We start from the raw sequence: 19,185 nt of genomic DNA, 5'->3' as shown, positions 1-19,185 counted from the left end.
TCAGCTGATAATTTAAATGAGTAACTGAGGCCATTTTACCAGCACTTTTAATAGAATGCGACTCAGAAACTTCACAGTGTTATTTAAGAAGAAATGCTCATGTGTTAAGGTCTTTATTTTTTTTAAATCAACAAAATAATTTTCAAATATTAAAAGCAAATGTCTCCTTTTCCTCCAAGTTTCCTTGCTATGTCAAACTTATAAATAAATACATTACAACCGTATTTTGAGTAGTAGATAAAAACAAATGTTTTGAAACTGTCTGTGGGTTGAGTATCTGGGTTAACTTGTATAAATATCTGAACTCAATGTATTTAGACTTTATTAGATGGTTTTTTTAGACTATTTAAAAATACATGCTCAGGTAATGACAACATTATTTTATTCATTTTAATAAATGAATTATTTTATTTAATTATGTTTAGATATTTATTTATTAAATTAATGATTTAATATTTAACAATCTAAATTTGAAATATTTAAAATTCTAAAAAATATTTATTTAATTAAATTGATATATTTAATATAAATATTCAATAAATTATTTAATCATTATTATAATTATGCAATACATTATGTATTGTGTAATAATTGCATTTTAATAAATAAATAAATGTATTATTTACATTATTTTATTTTACTTTATTTTATTTAGTTGACAAAGAGAGGGAGAACGCAAGCAAAGGGAGTTGCAGGCAGAGGGAGAGGGAGAAGTAGGCTCCCAGCTGAGCAGAAAGTTCAACCTGGGGTTCCATCCCACGACCCTGGGATCACCACCTGAGTCGAAGGCAGATGCTTCACTGACTGAGCCATCCAGATGCCCAAGGCTTTGTATTCTTCGCTTCTAAATATTGATGCTGCTTCATCTCTGGAGTTAGTAAATTGATGTTGAGAATTCATATCAAAGAATTGATAGTAGCTCTTAAACAGAAACATGTAATTTAGGGGAAAAAAAGAACAGAAGGAAGAGAAAGCCCAAAAGTCAAAAGCACATTAATATAAAATTTAATTAGATAAATAAAGCTGATTTTCCTGAAGGGGTCTAATAAAAGGGCTGCAAAGAGCTGATAGGATTAGGAAAATTGTCCACTCCTGGTCATTTCATAATTTTAAACTATTCCTTATTAATAAATATACTTAGTTCCAGAAACACAACCACATAAGGACATTTCCACCAAGTTTCCTCTAACAGCATTTACAAATTAGACGTTCAAACAATGTAGTTCGTTACATGTTGCATCTGTATCTTAAAGTATAAACACTTTCTGTGACACATTTTCTAACAATTAAAATTAATATATATATATATACATATTATATATATAATATGTACATATATATATATATCTTACCCTAAATGGAAAAAATATATATATATCGAAACCTTATCCCCAAATGAAACCTTTCTTTGTTTATTAGCTTAAATAGGTAAATTAGCAACAACAACAACAACAAACAGCTAATATTATAGAGGTAGGAACAATTTACCTTTTCATTCATTGTTATTTTCTAAAAATTCCTATTTTATTTTTCTCATCTGTCATAATAATTTTCTAAATCTCCTGCCTTATTCAATTTTTTTCTTTTAGTGGAAATCTCTATTTCATATTTATTTTCTCTTCCTCCACTCTTTGCTCTAATAATTCAATGTATTATTAGATTTTCTGTTTTTCTCTTTATCCAGATATATCTTTTCTTTCTTTCTTTCTTTTTTAAATAATTTGATTTGCTGGCATTTTACATCAGTACATGCTTTCTTATGGATGTGAGAAATGTCTGTGGAACTACTAGAAGTATAAACTTTTTTACCTTTAAGAAGTTTACATGGCTCAGTTGGTTAAGTGTCTTCCTTCAGATTAGGTCATGATGCCAGGGTACTAGGATCCAGTCCTGCATCAGCTGCCTGCTCAGCAAGGAGTCTGGTTCTTCCTCTCCCTCTGCCCCTCCCTCTCTCTCTCTAATAAATAAATAAAATCATTAAAAAAAAAGACTTACTGAAACCTGAGACTGAATTACTAAATTCAGTCTTAATATAAAACAGCTAATCAAAGCAATGATCACAACTGGAAAATTTATTCAGATCATGGTTTAACATTTTTGGTTGACACAGGACCTTTTTCAGTAACAACTTTCCCTAAATATCAATTTCTTTTTAAGGCAAAAAATTTTGACAAGAAATCCAGATCCTTCTCATCATTTTCATATCAATTTAATGTGACATCCTCGGAGTATATAATCAAATATGTAATTATTCTATCTGTTGCCTTGTATATTGCCTGTATCTTTTTCAGACTCAAAGTTCCATTGAGGTAGAGGTTTTTTGTTTTGTTTTTAAAGCAGAGATTTTTAAAGTGTTTGATATATACAAGATGCTTAATAAGTGTTTACAAACCTATGTATTTCAGAAGCCTTAAACAGGCTTTAAAATAATGTAGGTGATATTAGTAGTCATATCAAACAATTTGTAGGTTTCAGTCATGTAAATAACTACATTTCTCAGAGACAGAGAAACATACAAATGATCTGGGTCCAGTAGGATAATGCTAGCATGTGTTGTAAATTCTCTTATATGACCTTATTCTTGCAAGAATTGGTTATGTGGCAGAAAAAAAGGTATCACTATCTTATACTTTGTTATTTAAATCGATTTATGGAAGTTGTTAATTTCTTACACTGCCCCTTTGTTTCAGTGGACCCAATTTCCATGGTAATGGTGAGAGGAAAGTAGGCAATTTAGGCAGCAGCAAAAATCTCCTACAAGGCACTATAAAATAAGGCTTGTTCTAGATCATGGGTCTGTCCAAAGGGGAATGTTAAGGGTTAGAATGGATGATGGATGCATTGTGGACTTATAACTATAAGATTAATACTGTTATGCCCCAATAATGGGTCTATGATTAAAGGAGCGAGACTGATGTAAATCGAAGGTCAAGCAAAGCTTTATTTCATGCCAAGCATTAAGAATCTAACTGAACGTTCGGGGCCACACCTCTTTTGAGAGAAGGCAACCCTTCCCTGTTTCACAGTCTAGCTTTTAAGGGCAAAGGCCATGCAGTCAGGCCTGGCCACGCACAGGTGACCAATGAGATTTTAACACACACAGGAAACTCCACAGTGAGGCTAGGTGACCAATTGAGGTTCAATTGACCCTAGTATAGACATTTGACCCAGCCTATTACACCTTGATTAGGATTGGTGCCAAAACGGTTCCCAAAGGGCGGAGGAGTGGGGCATACTCCTTAGTATCTAGGGAGACAATATGCAAACACCGCCCCTCCTCCCGCTGATTGATGTCTCCACCTGGCCTGACCCACTCTTGTATATGGGCTTTGTTACCTGGAGCTGATTTCCAGGACTTGTTTTTAAGTGAATCCCCTGGGGGAAGGGGAGCAAGGACAGTTTAAGGGTTAACCTCAATGAAAGCCTCTTGCTAAAATATAAAAATATAAAATAGGTCCTTACATTACAACAACTCAGTAGGGAAAGTCCCAGTGTGGTGATAAAAGAAGTGATGTAACTTGCATTGCACATTTTATTTTTAAAACGTGTAAGTTGTATTTTTCCCTGCCATGACATCATACTTTATCTTCATCTCTGTCTACTAGTTTAAAACTAGTTAAACAAACTCAACAATTTTTTTGAAATTTTTTTTTATTTATTTAAGAGCAAAAGCCAGAGAGAGAGAGAGAGAGAGAGAGAATGAGCAATATGGGGCTCGATCCCAGGACTCTTGAGATCATGAACTGAGCCAAAGGCAGACACTTAACTGAATGGGCAAATGAGACTCCCACAAACTCAACAATTTTATAAAATTTTTATTTGTTGGGGTGCCTGGCTGTATCAGTCAGTAAAATATGTAACTCTTGATCTTGGGGTTTTACGTTTGAAATCCACCTTGGGTGTAGAGGTTTTTAAAAATAAAATCTTTAAAATTTTTTTTCCTTTTTTTATTTAAGCCATTGTATGGCAGTGTTGATCACTATATTGTACACCTGAAACTAATATTATCCTTATTTTAACTAACTGGAATTTAAATAAAAACTTTAAAAATAAAATAAAAATAATAATCATAAAAATAAAAAAGAGGAAAAATTATTTGGCAGGCAATTTTATTAATTGCATAATTATTTATTATTATCATAGTCTGTGTGTGTCGGTGGGAAGTGGCTGGTATTACATTGAGTTCCATATGTGTGTAACACTGAGGTCCATGTCTGTAGTCAGTCTTTTTTTTTTCATTTAATTTATTTTCAGTGATCCAAAATTCATTGTTTATGCACCACACCCAGTGCTTCATGTAATAAATTCCCTCCTTAATACCCACCACTGGGCTCACCCAACCACCTGCCACCCTCCTCTTCAAAACCCTCAGTTTGTTTCTCAGAGTCCACAGTCTCTCATGGTTTGTCTCTCCCTCCAATTTCCCCCAGCACACTTCTCTCCATCTCCCAGTGTCCTCCACGTTATTCCTTATGTATTGAGCCTTATAAAAACTTTTATTTCTTTCCCTATTCTCCTTTGCATATGTTTACCTTAGATGTTAAAATGTTATAAACCTCTCCTGCCTGGTCCATTTTCTCTCTCTTCTCTCATGATTTCTCATGCTCTCCCTGCCAACCCCACATGCCTTACAATATCTGGATATGACTAATTTCTTCCTGAGCTACTTTATTCTACTCTGCCATATGGTTGCCCTTCCCTCTTCTGTACCATAACTTCTATCCCCTGCATTTGTGCTTTAACAATACCTAATTCTTTTCACTACATCTGTATCTTTGAGGTCAATACTCAGTAGTGCAATCGCTGGGTCATAGGCTAGCTCTATTTTACTGGAAAGAAGGGCCATATGCACCCAAGTGTTCATAGCAGCAATGTCCACAATAGCCGTTCTGTTGAAAGAGCCAAGATCCCCTTCAACAGACAAACGGATAAAGAAGATGTGATCTATGGATACAATGGAATATCACTCAGTCATCAGAAAGGATAAATACCCAACTTTTGCATCAACATGGATGGGACTGGAGGAGATTATGTTAAGTGAAATAAGTCAAGCAGAGAAAGTCAATCATCATATGGTTTCACTTATTTGTGGAACCTAAGGAATAGCATGGAGGACATTAGGAGAAGGAAAGGAAAAATGAAGTGGGGGGATTGGAGGGGGAAATGAAACATGAAAAACTATGGACTCCAAGAAACAAACTGAGGGTTTTAAAGATGAGAAGGATGTGGGGATGGGTGAGCCTGGTGATGGGTATTAAGGAGGGCACATATTGCATGGGGCACTGGGTCTTTTACACAAACAATGAATCATGGAACACTACTTCAAAAACTAATGATGTATTTCATGGTAACCAACATAACATAATTTAAAAAAAAAAAAGGAGGGGGACAATTCCTAACACTCAATCTTTGCTAGTTTCTTGTTTACCTCCTTTTAAGAGTAAGCTCATTAGTGGTTTTTTGTTTGTTTGTTTGTTTTGTCTCAACTAAAAGAAGAAAAATAATACACATTATTTTGAAAACTTTTTGAACAGTGTACAAACGTTAGTCAAGTCCACAATGTCTCATCTCTTCTTCCTCCTAACATGGCTAAGTTCAAAAACCCTTTATCTGGGAAAAGATCATTCTCCTGCCACCTTGTGTAAGATTTTGGCTTTAGCTTAGATTATCCTTTCTTTCCTTTTCTGAAAATAAGTTGAAAATATTAATAGCCTCATTTTCTTCTTCCAAAATATGACTGCTTCTTTACCAAGTGCAAAAGCAACCCATTTTGACCATAGTAAACAGCTTGGACCTACTTTTTTGGCTCACTGTTTTAGTGAGACAAGTGGAGTGAAGATGACACACCATTTCCAAATGTATTAATAATTGGTAGACCATACTTCTAAATTGAAGTTTTGTTGCCATTAAACTACGACCAGACTCGCTATAATTACAGAGGTAAATTCTTTATATTTACCATATTTGAAATTACTATAAAATACCAAAATAAAATTATGATTATGTGAAGAGTCTGTCATATTAAGAAGATGACTTTGAAATTATTGCTTATCTAAATGAAATTTCCCATTTTATAATCTTGTATAAGCTTCCGTTGTCATTTCCTATTTAAAATCTATTAGAAGGCACTCTTATTTTCCCTTAAGTGGGAAGTCAAATGTGGAACAAATTCATCCCAAAGGAACTGATTCTATATTCCACTGAAGACCAGTTGGCTTCCATGTGGCATTTTGCCCCTTGCATATTGTTCATCTCCTACAACAAATGGGGGTATGCTCTTTAGTAAACTAATTCAACTCAATTAGAGACATTGTCTTCAAGGGATAACATCATAGAGACTAGAATGAGAATCATACTTTTGGGAAAATTGGGCCCAGGTTTTTTGTTTTGTTTTAAGATTTTATTTATTTATTTGACAGACAGAGACCACAAGTAGGCAGAGAGGCAGAGAGAGAGGGGGAAGCAGGCTCCCTGCTGAACAGAGAGCCTGATGCAGAGCTCGATCCCAGGACCCTGAGATCATGGCCTAGCCAAAGGCAGAGGCTTAACCCACTGAGCTACCCAGGCGCCCCTGGGCCCAGGTTTTGATGGCTTCTTTCCTCAATCTTATAAAACCTATTTGAACTCTACTGGATGACAGAACTGCTTAAAAATATTTGGTCCCTTGTAATTTTAACCTTCCCGTATTCAATGCACCTGATCCATGTAATATCTTATAATATTTTTGTCAAATGAAGACTCTCAAAGTGTGTTTCTTGGGAGACACTTTTCAATTGGTTGCTTACATTTCTGCATTTATTATTTGTTCTAGACCATCCTTTGAAGATGGTTGTATTGAATAGACTTGGAAGACAGAAAGGTATCTTTTTTTTTAACTTAACCTGTTGTGTTTGCAAATATTATCTGCCTCTTTTTTGATTCTTCTTGTGGGAACTGAGGCTCAGAACTGATATATAACTGCCACCCCTACACACACACACACACACACACACACACACACACACACAAACACACACACACACACAAATACTGTTAAAATTCTGGCTACCTCTATTGCTGTGAATAATAAGCTATATTATTTCTGAACCATGAGTCTGCGTCTTCTATCAACACCCAAGAAACCACGGCAGACTCATACACCAGCTTTCAAATAAGAGAAAATAATCTCAGATGCTTTATATTTTTTGATAGTGTTACCTACTTCTGAACATATGAGTGAACACATATAAAGCTGGAGCCATGACCATTTAGAGCTTCTTCTGTGGAAGAACTATGCATTCACTAGTAAACAAAAGTAGTTTCATCTTTTTTTTTTTCCTCCTGGACACCATTTCCTCTCTCACACTGTTGCTCAAATTGGATGGAGTCTAAGGTCCTTTGAGGAAATTTTTGTTTAATGACTCAAAATAAAATAGGAAGAGTCTAAAGTGATAAAAATAATTCTAGATAAAAGGTATAAGATCATGCCAGAAAGGATAGTAATTTTATCTAACAACTGCCTGTTCACCCCTTATTTGTTCATTAACTAATCTCCAAATTCCTGACTAAATCCCTTTTGTAAGCCAGAATGTGAGCTAAAAACTGGGATTTTAAAAAAGTTTTCATTTGAAATCCAGTTAGTTAACATATATCATGTGTACAATATAACATATAGCACTCAGTGCTCATCATGACAAGTGCTCTAATTAACCCCCATCACTTATTTAATCCATCACTCCTTTAAGATCCCCTCAAGTAACCATCAGTTTGTTCTCTGTAATGAAATGTCTGTTTCTTGCTTTGTTTCTCTTTCTATGTCTTGTTATTTTCCCCTTTGCTTGTTTGTTTTGTTTCTTTTATTCCATATATGAGTAAAGGTATTTGTCTTTCTCTGACTGACTTATTTCACTTTTAGCATTATACTGTCTAGTTCCATCCATGTTATTGCAAATGGCAAGATTTCAGTCTTTTTTATGGCAGAATAATATTCCAGTGTATATACATACCACTTATTCTTTATTTATTCATCAATTGATGGATACATGGGCTCTTTCCATATCTTAGCTTTACAAATAATGCTGCTATAAACATAGGGGTGCTAGCATCCCTTTGAATAAGTTTTCTTATATTCATTGGGTAAATACACACCAGCAGGATTGTTGGATCACAAAGGACTTCTATTTTTAAATTTTATGGAAATTCCATACTGTTTTCAAATATGGCTGTATCAGTTTGCATCACCACCAACAGTTCTCAATTGTTATTTTTTCTTTTTTTTTTTAAGATTTTATTCATTTGACAGAGAGAGATCACAAGTAGAGAAAGAGAGGAGGGAGCAGGCTCCATGCCTGGCAGAGAGCCCGATGTGGGACTTGATCCCAGGACCCTGAGATCATGACCTGAGCTGAAGGCAGAGGCTTAACCCACTGAGCCTCCCAGGCACCCCCCACAAGTGTTACTTTTTCACATCCTCTCCAACACCTTTTGTTTCTTGTAGTGTTGATTTTAGCCATTCTGACAGGTGTGAGGTGGTATGTCTTTCTAGTTTTGCTTTGCAATTTCCTGATGATACATGATGATGGACATCTTTTCATGTTATCTACTGAACATTTGAATGTGTTCTTTGGGGAAACAATTGTTCATGTCTTCTATCCATGTTTTTATTGGATTATTTGTTTTTGGATGTTGACTAAAAACTGGGTATTAAGTAACACACAAGACAGGTTTCCTTGAGCTTAAAATTTATTTGCATGAGTATGATTAACAGGAAAAAATATGCATATGTGTATGTACAAGTGTGTTTACGTATACATCTTTCTATCTATCCTCTGTCCCCTGTCTTCTAATTGTGGTAAATCCCGTATGGTGGGGAATGGGATATTCTGCAGAAATATGCTGCTGGATATGTTGGGTAAGCAAATTTAATTGCACTCAGATGCATTGGATATAAGTGAATCACTCAAATGAGTTATTTAATATTATATAGAAACAAATTAAAAATTTATGTAGTTGAAAATAATAGGTAGTTAAAATAATTTTTGTTGTTTGTTGTTTTTGTGTCTTTTTTTGTTTATATATACTATGGTGTGAATGTTTATGTCTCCCAAAATCATATTATGAAATCTAACTCTGGAAGTGGTAGTATTAAAACATAGGGGCCTTTGGGGGGTGATTAGGTCATAAGTGGGATTACAGTCCTTTTAAAGGAGACCCCAGAGAGTTCTCTTGATTCATTCATCATGTACGTTTACAGTGAGAAGATAGCCATCTATGAGGAAGTGGGCTCTCCCTGGATCTGCCCATTCCTTAATCTTGAACTTCTCAGTTCTAGAACTGTGAGAAATAAATTCCTGTTTTTTATAAGCTATTCAGTCTATATCATGTCCGTTCTAGCAGCCTGCATGTAGAAGGACACTATGACCTAAAACGAGAGCAATAAATATAAAGTTTCAGTAAAGTCAGTTGGTACAATGTTTTTTTACTTAGAGAAGTCATGCTGCTTCATGTTAAACCTTGATATTGTATATGTTTCTTGAAGGGCCACTTCTTACTCCTTTGTGTGTTTTCCACAAAGTCCAGGATGATGCCTTACATAAAGGTAATATTTTATAAATACTGTTGGAAATATATACTTCTCTAAAATCTTATTTTGCCTACAGATTACTTGGATCCACTTTGCCTTGTGTAGAATATTTGAAATATATTAAGAACAGAATGTCTCTCTAAATAACATTTAGAATCATCATTAGTTTATGATTCCTGATTTATTTGTTTATGCAGTGATACTTACTGCAAGAACACTGAAGTTTGTAATATAATTTTTGAATTAATCACCAAGCTAGTTTATTTTAACTTATGAAAAAATAATTTCTCATGTTGGTTTAATTCTGCTCTTATGTTATGGTCATGACATTTTCATTAAAATAAAGTAGAAAATAGAAGTAAATAATAAATGAAAAATAAAAAATAATAAATAAAAAAATAAAAGTAAAACTCTTGTGAAATGTTAAACTTTTCTTACTTATTTTGTTTTGCTTTTCCTCTACCATACTGGCAAAGCTGTATTTTGCAGATAGATACAATTTTCTAGTTGCTAGGTTTGTTACTTTTGCTAAAATTTTCAAAATATAAGAAGTTGAATAGTCATGGATTGTTGATTAAACTCCTTACCTACACATATAAAAATAAAACAATGATGGTGACCTGGGTATTTCTAAAATTGTATTCTGTTTTTCCATATTATGTTTTACAATGTAATTAATAAAGATTCTGCATATATTAACACCCATCCCTTCTATCTCATCTGTATGTCCATTACAGAGCATGTATGATTTCTATTCATTGCTATGTTGTGGTGAAGAGATTGTCTGAATTAGTCCTATAGTTATGCAGGTAGATCTTAAGCTATGGTGCTCTTGTTTATTTGCTTGTTCCTGATCAGTATGTCTGAAAGATGGTAACTATTGCATCAGGTATGACGATTCAAAAATATTATTGGTGCCTGATACACTGTGATGAAATAGGTAAGTCGATTCATAATTTGTTAATTAAATTAGAAAAAAATTCCTTTGGATTTGTCCAATTTTAAGAGTTTTTTTTTTTTAACGAATTCCTTGGGATGTCTTTTGTGTAATATATATCACATGCCTCAAACTTTAAATTTGAATGTTGAAAAGAGTTATCAGAATGAGCCTAGAAAATATTGTTATGAAATATTTGTGTTCCGTTATATTATGTTAACTTAGGAAATAATGGTAGTTATTTTTATTAGCATTTCCTACTTTCCACATGCCCTTACAGAAGAGATATCATGTTTTTCCTACTCTTTTTATCGTGGTTGTTATATTCTTCATGATCAATAACAATCAATGAAAATTCATAACATTAATTTTCTTTGGGAAAGTTATATTTTAGCAAGAATCCATGACCAAAAATTTTAGCTTTTACAGCTATATTCATCTTAGTCTCCATTTATCGTATTCTTTATTTCAACAATTTTCACTTAATTTATATTCACAGTATAGTATCTTTTCTTTGTATATGTATATCATTATTTTATCATATACTTTTAAGCTATTTTTAAAAATAATTTATTTATTTATTTGACAGTGAGAGATCACAAGTAGGCAGAGAGGCAGGCAGAGAGAGAGGAAGGGAAGCAGGCTACCTGCTGAGCAGAAAGCCTGATGTGGGGCTTGATCCCAGGACCCTGAGATCATGACCTGAACCGAAGGCAGCGGCTTAACCCACTGAGCCACCTAGGCACCCTTTTAAGCTATTTTTTAAAAGTACAGTCATTCTTTTTTTTTTTTTAAGATTTTCTTTATTTATTTATTTGACAGAGAGAGATCACAAGTAGACGGAGGGCAGGCAGAGAGAGAGAGGTGGGGGGAGCTGACTCCCTGCTGAGCAGAGAGCCTGATGCAGGACTTGATCCCAGGACCCTGAGATCATGACCTGAGCTGAAGGCAGTGGCTTAATCCACTGCGCCACCTAGGCGCCCCTAAGCTATTTTTTAAATTTCTGTTCCAATAAAACTTGGATTGCCATATAAAGTTAACCACATCATCTTTTTTTTCAATATAATTTTTTATTTTTTATAAACATATATTTTTATCCCCAGGGGTACAGGTCTGTGAATCACCAGGTTTACACACTTCACAGCACTCACCAAAACACATACCCTCCCCAATGTCCATAATACCACCCCCTTCTCCCAAACCCCCTCCCCCCAGCAACCCTCAGTTTGTTTTGTGAGATTAAGAGTCACTTATGGTTTGTCTCCCTCCCAATCCCATCTTCTTTCATTTATTCTTCTCGTACCCACTTAAGCCCCCATGTTGCATCACCACTTCCTCATATCAGGGAGATCATATGATAGTTGTCTTTCTCCGCTTGACTTATTTCGCTAAGCATGATACGCTCTAGTTCCATCCATGTTGTCGCAAATGGCAAGATTTCATTTCTTTTGATGGCTGCATAGTATTCCATTGTGTATATATACCACATCTTTTTGATCCATTCATCTGTTGAGGGACATCTAGGTTCTTTCCATAGTTTGGCTATTGTGGATATTGCTGCTATAAACATTCGAGTATACGTGCCCCTTTGGATCACTACGTTTGTATCTTTAGGGTAAATACCCAATAGTGCAATTGCTGGGTCATAGGGCAGTTCTATTTTCAACATTTTGAGGAACCTCCATGCTGTTTTCCAGAGAGGTTGCACCAGCTTGCATTCCCACCAACAGTGTAGGAGGGTTCCCCTTTCTCCGCATCCTCGCCAGCATCTGTCATTTCCTGACTTGTTGATTTTAGCCATTCTGACTGGTGTGAGGTGATATCTCATTGTGGTTTTGATTTGTATTTCCCTGATGCCGAGTGATATGGAGCACTTTTTCATGTGTCTGTTGGCCATCTGGATGTCTTCTTTGCAGAAATGTCTGTTCATGTCCTCTGCCCATTTCTTGATTGGATTATTTGTTCTTTGGGTGTTGAGTTTGCTAAGTTCTTTATAGATTCTGGACACTAGTCCTTTATCTGATATGTCGTTTGCAAATATCTTCTCCCATTCTGTCAGTTGTCTTTTGATTTTGTTAACTGTTTCCTTTGCTGTGCAAAAGCTTTTGATCTTGATGAATTCCCAATAGTTCATTTTTGCCCTTGCTTCCCTTGCCTTTTGCGTTGTTCCTAGGAAGATGTTGCTGTGGCTGAGGTCGAAGAGGTTGCTGCCTGTGTTCTCCTCAAGGATTTTGATGGATTCCTTTCGCACATTAAGGTCCTTCATCCATTTTGAGTCTATTTTCGTGTGTGGTGTAAGGAAATGGTCCAATTTCATTTTTCTGCATGTGGCTATCCAATTTTCCCAGCACCATTTATTGAAGAGGCTGTCTTTTTTCCATTGGACATTCTTTCCTGCTTTGTCAAAGATTAGTTGACCATAGATTTGAGGGTCTATTTCTGGGCTCTCTATTCTGTTCCATTGATCTATGGGTCTGTTTTTGTGCCAGTACCATGCTGTCTTGATGAAGACAGCTTTGTAATAGAGCTTGAAGTCCGGGATTGTGATGCCCCCAATGTTGGCTTTCTTTTTCAATATCCCTTTAGCTATTCGAGGTCTTTTCTGGTTCCACATCATCCTTTTTAGTTAAGTGATTGTACTTTTTATGTGCATAGTTATTTTGGTCCATGAGTTCAGCTCCTCTTAGGATCATCAAATCTCTGTAAAGTCTGGGTATGCTAGGATTTTCTAAGCAACAATAAAATACATTGAAACCTGGTAGCTTAATTATGATAATGTTTTCTTTCACAATCATTCACAATAGTATTACATTCTGAGTAGCTTCCTTCTATTTGGCAGCTATAGTGTTTGGAAAAACTTGAATTGTGATATCACTGTGATAATGTGAATTAGTCAGGGTTTTTCAGAGAATTGGGAAGAGAAAAAAAGGAAGATATTCTCCAGGGCCAACTCTAGAAGTGACTATTAAAACATCTGTCCTAATTCAATTGAACAAAACTCAGAAATGCCATCTCCAGTGAAATACAAAGAAGATTATATATAGTTCTGGGCACACACAACTCATTTGAGCCAATGATGTACATTAATGAAAGACTGAAGGCCAATCACCACTCCATGGGAGAATTTAAAAACAAATTTACTAATGAGGCCAAGAATTCAGAATCACAAATACTTCAGAACTAATAATAACTGCCTTCACTTGATGTTATTCTATAAGATAAATCCTACGATCAAGTTTCAATTTTAAATTCTTACAATTTTAAATTCTTAAATCCTTATGAAGAAGCATCATTTGGAGGGAGCAGTTTTCATAATTTATCATCCATCAGCCTTTTTTTTTAAGATTTTATTTATTTATTGGACACACACAGAAAGAGAGAGAGATCACAAGTAAGCAGAGAGGCAGGCAAGCAGGGAGGGAAGCAGGCTTCCTTTTGAGCAGAGCCCGATGTGGGGCTGCATCCCAGGACCCAGAGACCATGCCTTGAGATGAAGGCAGAGGCTTAACCTACCACCCACGTGATGAGAGAGCCACTCAGGTGCCCTCATCCATCAGTCTTAATTGATTGGAGGAAAATGTGTGGAGGAATAATGCCTTAGGGAGCTAACCTCTCTAAAGAATTTTCAAGTCTTTACCCCTTCAAGGTTTTTGTACAGTTCTGATAGCCTCTAAACATCCAGCTGATTTCTACAGTGACAGGCCTGTTAAAACCTGTCTTCAAACCAGGAATAGAGCTTGAAACATACCAGTCAAGAGCAACTTTGAGTCTTTTAAGGAATTTATCATCATTTCTTTGTTTTTGGTTAATATCTGAAATAGTTCCATATTACACTTGCATAATTTCTCCAGAGCTGACTTTGAAGGAGGCATTCAGTTCCAGCTAGTTCCATATTTTGGCAAGAACTATAATTCTATATAAAAAAAACATATCTTAGGGCGCCTAGGTGGCTCAGTGGGTTAAAATCTCTGCCTTCGGCTCAGGTCATGATTCCAGGTTCCTGGGATTGAGTCCCACAGTGGGCTCTCTTCTCAGCAGGGAGCCTGCTTCCATTCCTCTCTCTCTGGCTGCCTCTCTGCCTTCCTGTGATCTCTGTCAAGTAAATAAATAAAATTTTTTAAAAAACATATTTTATACCAGTTATTCATGTTTATTTACTAAGATATCACAATACAAATAATACAAACAGTTGCTCTTTATTAATACCTTCAACCAAGATCAAAAAATATGTCATATTTTCTCCAAAAACTTTATATCATCTGATAGGTCAGATATATATAAAATTACATTTAAAGTTTTAAAAATATCAGCAAATATTTTCATTTAAATGCAAATTTGAAAAAAATCTACTCTTCCAAACACGACTTTTTATCCTATTTTTTTTTGAATTTTGTCGACAACTGATAAAATGTTTAGCGAGACTATAAATGTTAGATCGAAAAAAATGATTAATACATGTAGGTTCAAATTATAATGTTCCATTAAAAATGATTTAGTCTTTGATGAACTTCTGTTTGGTAATATGTTGTATCCAGATATAGTAAATTAATGATTTATATAAAATTACAGGAAATGACCTTCCGTTCCATTATGAGTAGAGCTTTTAAATGCTCTTTGTCACAACCTGTCATCTTGTCATTATGTAGCATTATGTAGCATTTAAAAAATGTATACTCTTCACTTCGAAGTCTTTTAGAAATCTAACATATGACTTTCTATGGTTTGTGTCTCCATATTCCTTTATTGCCAGTTTGAACAAATCCACATGCTTTGATTCAAAGGTAATAAATACCTATTATTTGGAATAATGATGCTTATTTTTGTTCTCTCACCCTTCGCAGGTGGTTTCATTTTAGCACACTTCAGAGTTATAATTTCATGCTTATTAAAAACATTTATTATGATCTACATAGATGAATGAAACTTTTATTTTATTAAATTATTTGACAAAAAATCTATTATTCTTAAAAATGTATTTCCTTTGAAGGGTTATTTTAGAGCATTCAGAGAGGATCTAGGAGTGTGGTATTATGCAATTTTTAAGTAGGTATGAAATGGTTATTTATATGATTGTTTCTTTAAGGCTTATGTATATTGTCCATTATATGCTATAAAATATTTTGAAAGTAAATTTAAAGTATGTTTTTTTTTTTCATCCAACAAGAACCCATAACTTTATTAATGATAGAAACAGTACAAATTTCAAACCAAGCTGCAGTTATTCTTTTGGAACACCAAAAAAAGGTCCTCGTTTTCAGATGGATACATTGTTAATTCCATAATAGCATTTACAATATCATTACTGTTGTTCTTCAGGGCTCGGACTGCCTTTGCTCTTGACACATTTGCTTGTGACATGACCAATTTTATGTCCTTAACCTCTACACCGGTTTCATCAACCTCTTCCTCTTCACTCTCCTCTTGTACAGTTGGAGTCTGTGTGTTTTCTTGAATGTTTGAGACAGCTTCACCTTGAACTTTGAATTTCTCAGCAGCTGCCAGTTGTGCTTGCTGAGATAAATCCTCGATCTTGGCTTCCCCAAAAACTATGTAGGTATCTGAAGCTGGGCTCTTGTAGACATCTGGTTTTGTGATGACAAAGAGAATATTCTTAGATTTCCTGATAGTGAATCTTGTAACTCCTGTAACCTGTCGAAGACCCAGTTTGGACATAGCCTTCCGTGCCTTCTTTTCACTCCGGCTCTGTTTTGCTTTACTGACTGGTTCTTCGTCAATTATAGCGGCTGCTGCCAGCTGGGCTTGTTGTGTGGTTGCCTGTGTGGAATCCTGTTCCTCAAGCTCTGGTACTGATTCATCACTGTCAGATTCTGTTCCAGAAACTGTCTCAGCCTGGGGCTGTGGCAACTCCTGCCTGCTCTGTAGCAGGGACGGTTTCTGTGGCTTCACCAGGCATTTTGTGCAGGGCTAAAGTATGTTTTACATAGTTTATTTTTTGGAAAAAATATTGAAATGACTTATGAAATTCAGTATACACTCAACATTAATTTATTTTGAAATTTACCAGTTGTCTACTGAATCTATTATATGGCAGATATTACTTCAGACTACACTGGTAAATGAAATACTTGGCTTTGTAGAACTTTTATTTTAATGGGTGAGACAATTAAAAGCTATAAACCTTAATAAAAATTGCATAGTGCATTCAAAAATGATGAGTACAATGGGGAAAAAGAAAAATTCGATCAGGGTGAGAAAAATCAAGGTTGCTAGGCAGGGGATGGGGAGCTAAAAGTTTCAATAGGAAGATCAGGGTAGTTACAATGAAGCTGACAATTGAACAAAGGTATGGAAAGGTGATGAATTTGCCCAGAACTATCAGCAATAAGGTCACTCCAGACAAAGGAATTGGCTATCTTGAAGGCCATAAGTTTGGACCATGCCTGGCATATCTGAGGAATAGCAAGGAGGCCACTGTGAGTGACTGAAGAGTAGCAGGGAAAGAGGTCACCGAGGTTAAATGAGTGGCTAGATCATGTAAAAGCTTAGAAGTCATTGTAAAACTCTGGCTTTTATATTTGGAAACTTACTGTGTGATAGAATTTCTGCTAATAACTGAGAGTTCAAATGTCCATAAAATTTCAAGGGTTCTTATTCTAGAAAGACAGAATAAAGAAAAAGAGTTCATATTTTCACATGGTGTAACAAATGCTCGGAGATCCAAGTGTAGGAAGCTATGGGAGCACAGATGAAGGCACTAAAATCACACCAATATATTTGATGACTGTGACTATATATAAATTTGTATTTTCTAGATTTTTTATAGTCATGGAATCACACAGTATATACTATTTATTGCCTGGCTTTTCTTTTCTCAGCATCATTACTTTGAGAATCTCCAATTGTAAATAGTTTATTTTGATGTTGAATAGTAATCTCTTTAATGAATAGATCATAATTTGTCTTTGCTCTATTGATGGACATTGATGAACATTTCCACTGTTTTCAATTCTTAAAAATAAAGCTGCTATGAAATTCATATACAAGTCCTTGTATGAACATAGGGTTTGTTTCTCTTGGTTAAATGCCTAGAAGTAAAATGGCTATTTGTGTAACTGCAACATATTTTGCATTTAAAAAAATTTTCAAACTATTTTCCAAAGTGGTGATATCATGATATATGCCAACAACAGTTTAGATTTTTTGTTGCTTCCCAATCTAGCTCAGACGAAGTACAATTAGCCTTTATAATTTTAGCCATTCTAATAGATAGGTAAGCATGTCTCATTATGATTTTAATTTGTATTTCTTTAATGTCTAAATGTTGAGAAATTTGTCATGTGCTTATAAGCCATCCATATCCTTTTGGTGACATGTCTCTTCAATAATTTCCTTCACATGTAAAATTGGATACTCTGTTTGGTTATTAGTAAGGTTTTTTTATTTTTATTCATATTTTAATAATCAGAGTAGATGTCCATTATCAGATATAGAATTTGCAAATACCTTCTCCATCTTTACGGTTTCTCAATGGAGCTTTGATAGCTGTGTTTTTCAAGAAATATGCTCCTTCTTTCCTGGTACACGGAGGTATGACTAGAACATTATCAATGTTGACCTTTGCAAAGAAAATCATGGCTTAAGATATATGTAGTCTGTGGTTGTTGGTAGCGTTCTGTAATATCAAGCATATCTAGTTAGTTGATAATTTTGTTCAAGTCTTACATATCTTACCAATTTGATGACCATTTGTCTATATAATCTTAAAATAAGGGTGTTGAAATTTTTTTCCGTTTCTCTTCTAAGGTGGAAGTTATGATTTTTCTTCTTAGTATTTCCCTATATATCCCCAAATCTGTTATTAAGTATTAAAAGTCAAGAATTATTATACTCCCTGATGAATTCATCCTTTGACTCTTCTGTAATTTTGACGTGATCTTTATGTCTGATAATGAAATTTGCTTAAAATCACTTTTCATTATCTTGATATAACCACCAAAGTTATAGTGTGATTAGTGTTAATACAGCATATTTTTTTTTTTACTTTTTAAAGCACTTCTATATTTAATTTTGACAAAGTAACAAAACAGCTTTTTAACTCTGGAAGCATCATTCTAAATTATCTTTTTTTTTAAATGAAGCAGTAGCAATTTTTGTTAAGGGACCTAAACTGAAAGTAGGTTTAGAAATTTATTTATTCATTTATTTATTTAGTAAAAGATTTTATTTTGTTTATTGACAGCAAGAGAGAGATAGAGAGAGAGAGAGAGAGAGAGAAGAAGCACACAAGCAGGGGGAATCACGTGCAAAGGGAGAGGAAGAAGCAAGCTCCTTGGGGTGCAAGTAGTCCCATGCAGGGCTGGATCCCTGTACACTGGAATCATGACCTCAGGCAAGCATCTGCTTAAACAACTGAGTCATCCAGGCACCCATAGAAAATTAAAAAAAAAAGACCTTTTAAAAACATTTTGTTTCTTTCTTGTATTTGTTTTAATATTTTATTTATTTGACAGACAGAGAGACAGGAAGAGGAACTACAGCAGGGCAGAGGGAAAAGGAGAAGCAGGTTTCCCACTGAGAAGAGAGCCTGATGTGGGGCTCCATCCCAGGACCCTGGTATCATGACCTGAAAAGAAGGGACACTTAATGGAGGAAGCCACCCAGACACCTCTTTTCTTTGTTTTTAATATATGGCAACTGATGCTTCCCAGCCACGAGGAGCATATTA

At 34.9% G+C, this 19,185-nt stretch overlaps 2 pseudogenes across 2 annotated transcripts in view; one reads left to right on the top strand and one right to left on the bottom strand.

Moving 5' to 3' along the window:
- LOC309857838 (nascent polypeptide-associated complex subunit alpha-like) overlaps positions 1 to 16,062 on the top strand; it is an 88,844-nt pseudogene extending 72,782 nt beyond the window's left edge. Inside the window, exon 2 of the transcript in view lies at positions 15,758 to 16,062. The product of the transcript in view is annotated as a nascent polypeptide-associated complex subunit alpha-like (transcript). The remainder of the gene's footprint in view (positions 1 to 15,757) is intronic.
- On the bottom strand, positions 15,799 to 16,424 carry LOC309857837 (nascent polypeptide-associated complex subunit alpha pseudogene; annotated as a pseudogene). Its single transcript has 2 exons — positions 15,879 to 16,424; positions 15,799 to 15,834 (listed from the first exon to the last, which is right to left on the bottom strand). The product of its transcript is annotated as a nascent polypeptide-associated complex subunit alpha pseudogene (transcript).
- Between the last annotated feature and the right edge of the window lie 2,761 nt (positions 16,425 to 19,185).

The sequence above is a fragment of the Mustela nivalis genome (assembly GCF_964662115.1).
Source record: "Mustela nivalis genome assembly, contig: HAP1_SCAFFOLD_1383, whole genome shotgun sequence".
In the NCBI taxonomy this organism is placed as follows: Eukaryota; Metazoa; Chordata; class Mammalia; order Carnivora; family Mustelidae; genus Mustela; species Mustela nivalis.
The sequence above is the reverse complement of the archived record's forward strand: the minus strand, read 5'-3'. Positions and strand labels throughout refer to the sequence as shown.